Source organism: Melanerpes formicivorus, unplaced genomic scaffold, assembly GCF_026170545.1.
Source record: "Melanerpes formicivorus ecotype bairdi unplaced genomic scaffold, bMelFor1.0.p_v2 SCAF_6, whole genome shotgun sequence".
Classification (NCBI taxonomy): domain Eukaryota; kingdom Metazoa; phylum Chordata; class Aves; order Piciformes; family Picidae; genus Melanerpes; species Melanerpes formicivorus.
In genome coordinates, this window is record NW_027142358.1 from 34,273,422 (window position 1) to 34,283,255 (window position 9,834).

Sequence of the window (9,834 nt, forward strand, 5' to 3'; positions counted from 1 at the left end):
CCAGGTTGAACAGGGCTCTGAGCAACCTGATGTCCCTGCTGATGCAGTGGACAAAGTCCCTGCTGACTGATGAGGATGGGCAGAGGGCTGAAGCACCTCTCCTATGGACACAGACTCAGAGTTGGGGCTGTTCAGTGTGGAGAAGAGAAGGCACTGAGGAGACCTTATTGAGGCCCTCCAGTACCTGAAGGGGGCTACAAGAAAGCTGGGGAGGGACTTTTGAGGGTGTCAAGCAGAGATATGACTGGGGGGGATGGAGCAAAACTGGAAGTGGGTAGATTGAGATTGGATGTTAGGAAGAAGTTGTTCCCCATGAGGGTGGTGAGAGCCTGGCACAGGCTGCCCAGGGAGGTGGTGGAAGCCTCCTGCCTGGAGGTGTTTGCAGCCAGGCTGGATGTGGCTGTGAGCAACCTGCTGTGGTGTGAGGTGTCCCTGCCCATGGCAGGGGGGTTGGGACTGGCTGAGCCTTGAGGTTCCTTCCAGCCCTGACAGTTCTGTGATTAAGGGGTTGGTACTGGGTCTATCGAAACCCATGGGGCATCTGTCCCTGGCTGGAGTGGCAGTGAGGGGAGAGTCAAGAGTGCCAAGCACTAGAGGTAGCTTTAAGTCAACACAAAGTAAAACTTCTAATACAGAAAGAGGCAATTGACTTAGGCAAAGAAAGCAGCCCAGCATTTGTTCCACCTGTGAGGATTTCAGAGGCTGGGCTCTCAAATGTGCATTAGCCCTCTTAGAGCAGCAAGTATTTACTTTCCCTGTCTACCTCATTTGCTTCACTACTGAAGCTCCCCAGAGACTTGTCTAGGTCCAAGTGGGTTTATACTTTAACTCTCAACATGCCACTTCAAAACAGAGCTTCTCCTGCACTCCACTGCTTACACACCAGAGCCAGGGGGAGGCTGGGAAGAAATGCAGAGCTATCACTGCAAGGAAAAAGGCTGCTGCAGAAAGACAACTTTGTTCCTCTTCTCTTACCTGTGATTTAAGGTGGAATCCATCGTTGTGTTTTGCTGCAGTAGGTCACAATTCTTTAAGAGCACCTCAGGAAAATGACCTTTTTCTTGGGAGTGTTGCTCTCCTGATGCAGCCTGGGTTTACAGAATAGAATACAGAATCAACCAGGTTGGAAAAGACCTTTGAGCTCATCAAGTCCAACCTATCACCCAGCACCATCTCATCAACTAAACCATGGCACCAAGTGCCTCAGCCAGGCTCTTCCTAAACACCTCCAGGGATGGTGACTCCACCACCTCCCTGGGCAGCACATCCCAATGGCCAATCTCTCTTGCTGGGAAGAACTTCCTCCTAACACCCAGCCCAAACCTCCCCTGGTACAGCTTGAGACTGTGTTTGTGCATTTGAAAGCAATCAAATTGCTGTTTCCCAAAGCAAATGGAAGGCAAACTCCTGGCTGTGACTGCCCTTCAGGAGCAATGCAGCAGCAATTGCCATCAGTGCCCCTGGTCTGCTCTGTTCCTAGGCTGCTGCACAGCAGAACGCTGCACCATGCACAGAGGGCCTGCATTTGCTGTGGCACAGGAGTGAAAGACATCACCTGTGACAACAGTGCCCAGAAAAAGCCCTGCAGACCACCTCCTTGGCAGCATCTTCTCCTCATGTCTGCTGGCCTTTTGTTGCAGTCTGAAGGGGGAACTTTAGCCTGGTCCCTGGACTGCAAAGCCTGAAAATGAATTACCATTGGCTGGAAAAGGAAAAGGATGACCAGGTCTGCAGAATCCAGTGGGTTGCTAAAGGGCATTTACAGCAGAGGCAGAAACAGTTCTCCCTCTCTTCTCTTCTTCTGTTGCTTCTGCTGGCAACTTCCCTCTCTCTTCCATGGCCTTGCCAGGGGATCTCTGGTTTGACTGCTGTGTGAGGTAACAGGAAGGAGGGAGGGAGTGGGGGAGGAGGTGAACAGGTGCCCTGGATCCATCCAGGGGGGTCTGGGGAGTTTTTGTGCTGTTTATAACATATCTAGCACACCTCCTGTATATTCTGCACATGGTCATTGCATTGCAGATCTCTAGACTGTGGGTTGCTTGTAACTAGAGCTCCATTGGCTTCCATCCCAAACTGAGCTGCTCTGGCAGTTTTGTTTTGGGGGGTAGTTTCTCCAAATTGGGGGGGGGGTAATTTCAACCCACCACACCTTTCTTCCCTTAAATCAGCCAGAAGTGGTTGGGTCAATATTAGGTAACCACAAGGAGAAAACCCAGCCTAGAGAGCCAGCTTGCTATCCTGCATCCCATTGCCTCCACCAGCCTGCTTGAAAAGAGCAGGGGAAAAAGAGAAATGCATTATGGCCTCATTTGCTACCCCCAAAGTGACCACCTTGCTGGCCTCTGCCCTGCAGCCTGCCTGACCTTCTCCTCCCCAGGGCTGGCAGGGAGGTGTTCATGCTTCTCACCTCAGGCTCCCTGCTTGTCAGGTTTCATGCACTGGTTAAATCAAAGTAGAATCCCAGGCTGAAGGAAATCAAACACATCACAGACCTCTAGCCATGCTATTCCACTGCAGAAGTGACTTGGAAGTGCTACAGTTTGATGCTGTGGTTTCCATCACTTCGTTTAAAATCGCCTCAGGAATGTTAATCACCTCGCAGCAGTAAAGCCTGCCCGGGCCAAGCCTTTCCCATCCAACCTGGAACTCTTTGTTCATGCTGATTGGGATCTCCAGGGGATCAGATGGGCTGTCTGTGGAAGAGGCAAACGAGAGAGAATGATTCAAACAGGTCTTTGAAAATCCCTGTGCCTTCTGATCCATCCTAACCACTGGTCTGGAGTGGGGACCAACAGCAAGGACTCCCCAAGGGCATCATTTGCTGGGCTACCTGAACACAGGTATCACAGGTGTTGGCTCCAAGGGTCACCTGAGGGCTGTAGCTGAGCCTGCAACCCACAGGGTGCTGCTCAGCCCTCTAGTAAAGGCTAGTCCCTGCCCTGTAGAAAGGTGAATCACCCCCTGATACAGCTGCTTGGCTGGTATCAGCAAGGCAGCTCACTGCTCTCACACCAACCAGCCCCCCAAGTGCTGCTTGTGGTTACTGCTGTCTGAAGGGGAAGATCTCAAAGGCCTTCTGAGGTAGGTCACAACAGAGGACTTCTGAGGTAGGAGATCTGACAGGGCTGTGGTGCAGGACCAGAGAGCAGTACCCATCAGCTGAGGCATCCATCACCACTCAGCCCATGCCTGCTTCGAGCCCACAGCACAGAGCACTGAGAATGAGCACAACAACTCTCTCCTGCAGAATGAGTTGAGAAGAATTTCCTCACTTCCACAAAAGGTCAGCAGTCACAGCAGGCTTGTTCCCAGCTCTCTGCTGACACAGGGAAATTCGATTTTGTGCTGGAGCCCCAGCTCTCATGCAAGCCAGCTTGTGCAGCCCATGAACGTGGGCTTCTCTCCTACACATCTGTCCTGCATGTGAGGGGTGACAAACAGCCATAGGAGGCTAGCAAAGGCTCTCAATATGGAATCTCACATCAGGTTAGCAAAGAAAACAAGCTTGGGCTCAGCCACATGGACTCTGGCTGCCAAGCAACTTGAGTTTCCAGAGTGAAAACACTTGTGCAAGCCATGGAAGCAAGTACTGAGTTTGACTTCAGAGCTCCCTGGGAGGGAAACACAGAGGAGAAAAGGGAAGTAAAGCTTCTGTCTCAGGAGGGAAAAGAGACAAGAAGTGGATGGTGTGCCATTGGCAGGAACAATGAGCTCCAGAACACCTAGTAAAGGGGTCAGGGAGTGCTGGGATCACAAACTGCAAGAGGCTGCAGAGAGGCAACTCTCTTCCCACAGATATCCTGCAGCAAAATCATGAGGAAAAAGAAGGGAAGCATGCTTGCAAAGCAGAGCAGAACTCTCTGGAGCTCTGGGTTTAATTTGGAAGCCAACATGGCTTGCCAAACAGGGGAGGGATGACTTGTAGACACACAAATAAACTTTCTTCAACAGAAGACGTTTTTAGGAGACACTGCTCTAGGCTTGGAGAAACCTCCACACTGCAGTGGCAGCTGGAGAACCCAGAAAGACAGCTGGAAGACAAGAGCCACTGGGCCAGCTGGAGATGGAGGCTCAGAGGGATGGAGGCAGATGCAGCATGGATATCATACTGCCAAGCAAAAAGTGGCTTTGAAGTAGGAGAAAAGGATCACAAAGGTGTAGGGAAGGACTGCCAGAGGCTCTGGAGAAAAGGATCTGCAGCTCACACAGGTCTAGGGAAGGACTGCCAGAGGCACTGGGGAAAAGGATCTGCAGCTCACACAGGTCTAGGGAAGGACTGCCAGAGGCTCTGGAGAAAAGGATCTGCAGCTCACACAGGTCTAGGGAAGGACTGCCAGAGGCACTGGAGAAAAGGATCTGCAGCTCACACAGGTCTAGGGAAGGACTGCCAGAGGCACTGGGGAAAAGGATCTGCAGCTCACACAGGTCTAGGGAAGGACTGCCAGAGGCTCTGGAGAAAAGGATCTGCAGCTCACACAGGTCTAGGGAAGGACTGCCAGAGGCACTGGAGAAAAGGATCTGCAGCTCACACAGGTCTAGGGAAGGACTGCCAGAGGCACTGGGGAAAAGGATCTGCAGCTCACACAGGTCTAGGGAAGGACTGCCAGAGGCTCTGGAGAAAAGGATCTGCAGCTCACACAGGTCTAGGGAAGGACTGCCAGAGGCTCTGGAGAAAAGGATCTGCAGCTCACACAGGTCTAGGGAAGGACTGCCAGAGGCACTGGGGAAAAGGATCTCCAGCTCACACAGGTCTAGGGAAGGACTGCCAGAGGCACTGGGGAAAAGGATCTCCAGCTCACACAGGTCTAGGGAAGGACTGCCAGAGGCACTGGGGAAAAGGATCTGCAGCTCACACAGGTCTAGGGAAGGACTGCCAGAGGCACTGGGGAAAAGGATCTGCAGCTCACACAGGTCTAGGGAAGGACTGCCAGAGGCAGTTCACAGAAAAAGCAGGGCTGAAGAGATAACCCTGCTGAGCAGAACCTCAACAGCAGCACTTGAACAGGCATGAAGACCCTTTGTGTGCCTGCCCTGAAGATGCCTAACAGCCAACCCACCAGTGTCCTTGGAACAAGAGGCAGTCCAATCCAAGGTGAACAACTAAAGAGCAGTTACATGGCAGAGCAAACCCAGCCTCAGACTTGTGCTGGGGAGGAAGGAAGGGAAGAGGAAGCACCAGTGAGGAAAAGCAGGCTGGTCCCAACTGCTTCAGAGCATCATGATGAAAACATGCTGGATGCAGCCAAAGTAAACTGGGGGCAGGTCTCTGGGGCTGCAGCAGTGGAGGAGGGAGGTATGGCTGGGCTTGGGAATGCCATTCCCAGCAGGGCTGGAGGGAGCAGCATGCCATGCAAAGAGCCCTGCAGAGCCAGAGCCTGGCCACCTGTTTCCAGTACCTGCACATCTCAGAGGGAGCTTCCAGGCAACCCAAAAGAGCTTGAAACTGGGCAAATAAAACAGTCAAACCATTCATGTTCTGGAACTGACCAAAATTCATCAAGTGCCATAAGAGGCAAGGTGAGAGAGCAGCTGTGCACACAAGCCCTGGTTTTATGTGAAGGAATTTTACAGCTGAAAGAGCTGACATCATGGTGCAGAGACACCACTGCAGCCTGAGGGAAGCCAGAGGGTTTATCTGCAGGCCAAGCACACAGGCAGCAGAAAGCAGATGTGCAAAGGGTACCCATGAGCGACAGGAGGATGAGTCTGTGCAGCTTTCAACAATCCAGCCCAAGGAGAAAGCTCTCTGCTTGGGTGGAACCTCTCCATCCCCCAGCAGCTCTGGGTGAGGGCATACAGTCACCAACCAAACAGCAGCAAAATGTGAGCCACAGAAGCCAGGTACTGACTCAAAAAGCCCCAACCCAACCCAAACCAAACCACCAAAACAACCAAGGCAAAATACAAGACAGCCTGAGTGGCAGGAGAGAAAAGCTCAGCCCAGAGAGCAGGGAAGGAAGAAGTTACAAGACACTGGGTCAGCTGTGGCTCCACAGAGCCATAGTTTGGCTCACAGCATCAGCCTCACACACTGAGTGCAGCTACATGATGGCAGCAAGACCCAGCAAGCAAAACCTCAACCCCTCAGTTGAAGCAAGTGCATCTCCTCCTAAGTTCCTGGGAACGGAAAATGCTGCAGGCTGGACTGTGTTTAACGCTGCAGGTGTGGGATTCCGCAGAGACAGTGACAAGAAAAGCATGAGGGGGAAGGGAAAGGCAGCACACTGTCTAAACTCCACCTGCAGCAGGTGGACACCTGACATCCAGGGTGGTGAAAACACTGGCACAGGTTGCCCAGAGCAGGGGTAGATTCCCAGTCCCTTGAAACAGTGCAGGACAGAGTGGAAGGGCCTCTGAGCAGCCTGCTCTGGAGGAGAAGACTGAGAGGGGATCTGATCAGTGTCTAGCAATATCTGAGGGCTGGGGGTCAGGAAGGAAGGGACAGGGACAGGCTCTGCTCACTTGCACCCTGTGTGATAGGACAAGAGGCAATGGATAGAAACTCCAGCACAGGAGGTTCCACCCCAACATGAGGAGGAACTTCTTCACTGTGAGGGTCACAGAGCCCTGGAGCAGGCTGCCCATAGGGGTTGTGGAGTCTCCTTCTCTGGAGACTTTCCAGCCCCATCTGGATGTGTTCCTGTGTGACCTGTGCTGGATTCTATGGTCCTGCTCTGGCAGGGGGGATGGACTCAGTGATCTCCAGAGGTCCCTTCCAGCCCCTAACATCCTGTGAAGAAGTCCCTGCAGACTTGCAGGGGGCCTGGACTAGATGACCTTTAAAAGTCCCTTTCAACCCAGTTATCTTGTGAGTGTCTTCTATGCTAGCTGGAAACAGACTTTACTACAACTGGTGCACTAAAAGGCTCTCAAGCTTGTTGCACTCCGTGGCTGTGCCTCAGCAGCAGGGAAGAGGCTTGAAGCTCACCAGCTTCCAGCAGAAAGGAGCTCCAGCGTGGCTGCAGCGGCTTGTGTTCACTCCTCCCGACCTCACAGGGAGAATAAACACATTGCACATCCAGAGGAGCGCAGGTACTGCTCCAAGCAGAGCCTATAGAACGCCTAAAAATAGCTGCTCTGGAAAATCCCTGAGCTTGCAGCCCCTGCAAGCCTTGGGCCGAGTTCCAGGGGCTGTCACAACTGACAATGTGCACCTCTGTTAGGCAGCAGCAGCAGCAGAGCTGCCTGGGGACCTCATCAGGTATGTTTTACTAATGATTTTCAGGCTGGCTCTGCCAAATCAGCCAGTTTATTTGGGCACATTCATGGAAACTGCACAGGGGCCGAGAGCAGAAAGAAAACCCTCCAGCTTTCCAGAGCTGGGGAATAAAGGGCATGTGTTCTCTGAGCTGGGGAGCACCTTTGGCACGCTGAGCAGAGGGGCTGGGAGGCTTTGAGGAGGGTCTGCTGCAGCATCACCAGAGGCTCTTGCATTGTGGAATGGAGTTGTTTTGGGGGGAGGAGGTGGGGAAGAACAATATTTTGCCCTGGTTATGCATATTATATGGAGGCATGGGGGCAATGAAAGTATGATATGGGGGGGATGAAAATATAGAATAGAATGGAATAGGAATAGGAATAGGAATAGGAATAGGAATAGGAATAGGAATAGGAATAGGAATAGGAATAGGAATAGGAATAGGAATAGGAATAGGAATAGACCAGACCAGGTTGGAAAAGACCTTTGAGATCATCCAGTCCAACCTATCCCCCAACATCATCTGTTCAACTAAACCATGGCACCAAGTGCCTCATCCAGGCTCTTTCTGAACACCTCCAGTGATGGTGACTCCACCACCTCCCTGGGCAGCACATTCCAATGGCCAGCCTCTCTTTCTGGGAAGAACTTCTTCCTCACATCCAGCCTAAACCTCCCCAGATATGGGGGAATGAGAATATAATGTGGGGGGAACAAAACCCAGGGCAAAGATGAGAAAACAACGTTTTGCTGGCAAGAAGAATGTGCTTGGAGCCCCTTGTTTTGTTGTGGCAATTATTCAAGTGGGAGGCAGAGGGCTTCTGGTGGGCTGTGTCCCACGCTGAGTCCTGGGCTCTTGGGGGCTGCTGGACCATGGGCAGGCAGGGCTGATGCTGATGTTGCCTCTGATCACTCTTGCCCAGCGTGACCCACGTCCTCCTTGGTGCCTACAGCTGTTGCTGTGGGAGCTCAGTCCTCAAACACAGGATAAGAGGTGATTATGTCAGTGAAACTGCACTGGGAGCTGCATGTTGGTGCTCTCAGGACATGCTCTGATGGCCATGGTGCTGTTAGCTCAGTGGCTGGACTCGATCTTAAAGGCCTTTTCCAACCAAAACAATTTGATGGTTCTCCTTAGAACTGGCCAATGGCTTTGCCTGTGTTGGCTGCTTTTCATCTTCACCCCTCTCCAGTGATGTCTCTTCCCTTCTCAGCCTGAAAGGTTGGACTAGGTGATCCTTGGGGTCCCTTCCAACCTGCTAGTCTCTGAATCTATCCATTCCTCTCCTGGACATCTAATTGCCACAGCCTGGCATTGAGCAAACTAAGGTAGCCAAGTGCTCATCTTGCCTGCATGGAAGACAGGCAAACCCAGGGGACCTGGGTGAGCACGGCTCAGCAGGGCAGATGCCTGCACTTACAGCTTCCCTCCCTTCCCAGTTAGCACTCTAAGCACTTACCCAAGAGAGGAAGCACAAGCTGCAGCAGGAGGCTGGGAGAGGAGTCAGCACTTCCAAGTGAAAACTGGTTTCATTGGCACTCTGTAAGCAGGGAAGAAAATCTCATTTCCTACAGCTCGCCCTCCCCTCCTTTGGTTAAGGCTTAGTTTTGCCCACGTTCACCCTCTGCGCTTCTCCATCCCTCTTCCTGCCCCCCCTTGGCTGCCCCCTCTCACAATTCCCAGATTTACCCAACAATGCAGCAGCTCAAAGGCCATTATGCAGATCCATGAATACATAATTCAAAATCCAGCTACCACAACACTTGTCCCTAACTTTTCCAAGCCCATTGTGGGGGGCCGAGCGGCGACGCTCCGCTGGGGCGGCCGGGGAGGGAACTATGACACACGCAGGTTTTCCCACAGCCTTTCGCCCCTGCTGCAGGCTAATCCCATTGAGAGCACTCCTGCCTGCAGCACAAAGCAGGGATCCCTGCAGTGGGATGCAGACTGGCCCCGGCTCAGCCGCCCTGTGCCAGGGGGGATCCTCTGCTGCCAGTTGGAAATGGGGTTTTGGGGGTAGGATGGAGCTGGGGTTGCTTAGCCTGGAGAAGAGGAGGCTCAGGGGAGACCTTATTGCTGTCTACAGCTACCTGAAGGGAGGTTGTAGCCAGGTGGGGGTTGGTCTCTTCTCCCAGGCAACCAGCACCAGAACAAGAGGACACTGTGCCAGGAGAGGTTCAGGCTGGATGTGAGGAAGAAGTTCTTCCCAGAAAGAGAGATTGGCCACTGGGATGTGCTGCCCAGGGAGGTGGTGGAGTCACCATCACTGGAGGTGTTTAGGAAGAGCCTGGATGAGGCACTTGGTGCCATGGTTTAGTTGATCAGCTGGTGTTGGGTGATAGGTTGGACTCGATGATCTCGAAGGTTTTCCAACCTGGTTAATTCTATTCTATTCTATTCTATTCTACTCTACTCTATCCCATCCCATCCCATCCCATCCCATCCCATCCCATCCCATTCTTTGCAGCAATCCATGATGGAGCTACTGTGTTAGCCAGGAAGGGACTTTTGGCAAGGGCTTGTAGTGATAGGATGAGAGGGAATGGATTGAAGCTTGAGGAGGGGAGGTTTAGTCTGGAGATGAGGAAGAAATTCTTTAGAGTGAGGGTGGGGAGACACTGGCACAGGTTGCCCA

At 52.5% G+C, this 9,834-nt stretch overlaps 1 long non-coding RNA gene across 1 annotated transcript in view; it reads right to left on the reverse strand.

Moving 5' to 3' along the window:
* LOC137441635 (uncharacterized) overlaps positions 1-8,740 on the reverse strand; it is a 30,961-nt gene extending 22,221 nt beyond the window's left edge. The window contains exons 1-3 of the long non-coding RNA XR_010987457.1: positions 8,659-8,740; positions 2,596-2,693; positions 976-1,088 (exon numbers count right to left, since the gene is read on the reverse strand). This is a non-coding gene — a long non-coding RNA (uncharacterized lncRNA). The remainder of the gene's footprint in view (positions 1-975; positions 1,089-2,595; positions 2,694-8,658) is intronic.
* Between the last annotated feature and the right edge of the window lie 1,094 nt (positions 8,741-9,834).